The sequence below is a fragment of the Microcaecilia unicolor genome, chromosome 7 (assembly GCF_901765095.1).
Source record: "Microcaecilia unicolor chromosome 7, aMicUni1.1, whole genome shotgun sequence".
Taxonomy (NCBI): Eukaryota; Metazoa; Chordata; class Amphibia; order Gymnophiona; family Siphonopidae; genus Microcaecilia; species Microcaecilia unicolor.
The window spans coordinates 216,741,585-216,743,163 of record NC_044037.1 but is presented as its reverse complement, the minus strand read 5'-3'; positions in this window follow the sequence as shown (position 1 = coordinate 216,743,163).

Sequence of the window (1,579 nt, the reverse complement as noted above, 5' to 3'; positions counted from 1 at the left end):
TCCTGGCATCCCTTGCACTTGTCTTGGTGGGGCAGGCGTGAAACTATTAAAATGATGGTTTCACAGAAAATAAATTACATATTTACCCCCTTGTTTACTAAGCCACACGGCAATGCTGACACAGTCCATTCAAAGTGAATGGGCTGTGTCAGCGTTAGCGCATGGCGGCCACTAGCACGGCTTAGTAAACAGGTGGGTAAGTATGATTCCTTGGGTTAACAACCAGCAATGACTTAAGCTGGTGTCAAGTTTCTATCATCGGACTCAAAAGCTCCGGTTAGCTGAGTGGAGTTTAAAAAAGGTTTGGACGGCTTCCTAAAGAAAAAGTCCATAGACCATTATTAAATGGACTTGGGGAAAATCCACTATTTCTGGGATTAACAATATAGAATGTTTTGTACTTTTTTGGGATCTTGCCAGGTATTTGTGACCTGAATTGGCCACTGTTGGAAACAGGATGCTGGGCTTGATGGACCTCTGGTCTTTCCCAGTATGGCAATACTTATGTACTTATGTAATGCTTTTATAATACAACAAGGTTGTCATTGGTTTTCCCAATTATTCTCCTCTAGGATTCTGACTAGAACATTCTTTAGCCCTACCAATCCCTCTGAACCTCCTTATCACCACTTCCCTGGTACACACACAGAAAGACAATCTCATTATAGTCAATACTAAGATCTGTTTATAGGATTTGGATCAGTTATTTGAACATCCCATATGCACTTCATTGCATGTCTCCATATAGAAAAATCCTAAACTTCTGATTAACAACCATACTTTCTACTGGAAACCATGGGCAGATTGTAACATTTGGTCTTTGAAAGATATTTACAGTTGTATTGTTGATGTTGTGTAGCCCTTCCAAGAATTACAATCCCAGTTCCACTTAGCTTCTTTTTAATTTTTTCATTGGCTTCAATTATCTCATTGTTTGAAAGAATCCGGTATATGGAAAATTAATAATTGTTTTAATCCTACCATTTAGCAACCAACTCTCTGCTGAGTAATGGTCATACTGCTTCATCTGTATTCAAGATCTTCCTGTCGCATCAATACAAGAACAAAATCACTCTTCAATCACTTTGGGAAAAAAAAAGATACCAACCACTCCATCCCTGAGGATCTACAAATTAAGCTTTAGTCATCACTAATCAAACCTTTGTCTGCAGCTAATTTTTTATAGTCACTGTTTTTTTTTGTTTGTTTTTACGACAGAGCTGTTTAGACGTCATGAAAGCTACGAAGTGCAAAATTATCTTCCAGCCTTTGCTGGCACTGGCACTGCCACACACAGCCACACAGAGCCTGGAACACTACTTCACATGATCTTTGAATGCTCACAGATTCAGCCATTTTGGCATAATCTTTGGTGCACTATATCTAAAAGTTTCAAAATTAATATCCCTTTATCACTACAGCTAATCATTTTAAAATCCTGTTCTTCACTAAGGGGGTCTTTTACTAAGCCACGGTAGCATTTTTAGCTCATGGTAGAAATCAGCTGGCAGTAAACGCCGATACGCTCAAAGGAATATAATAGGCATCTCGATGTTTACTGCCAGCTGATTTCTACCAT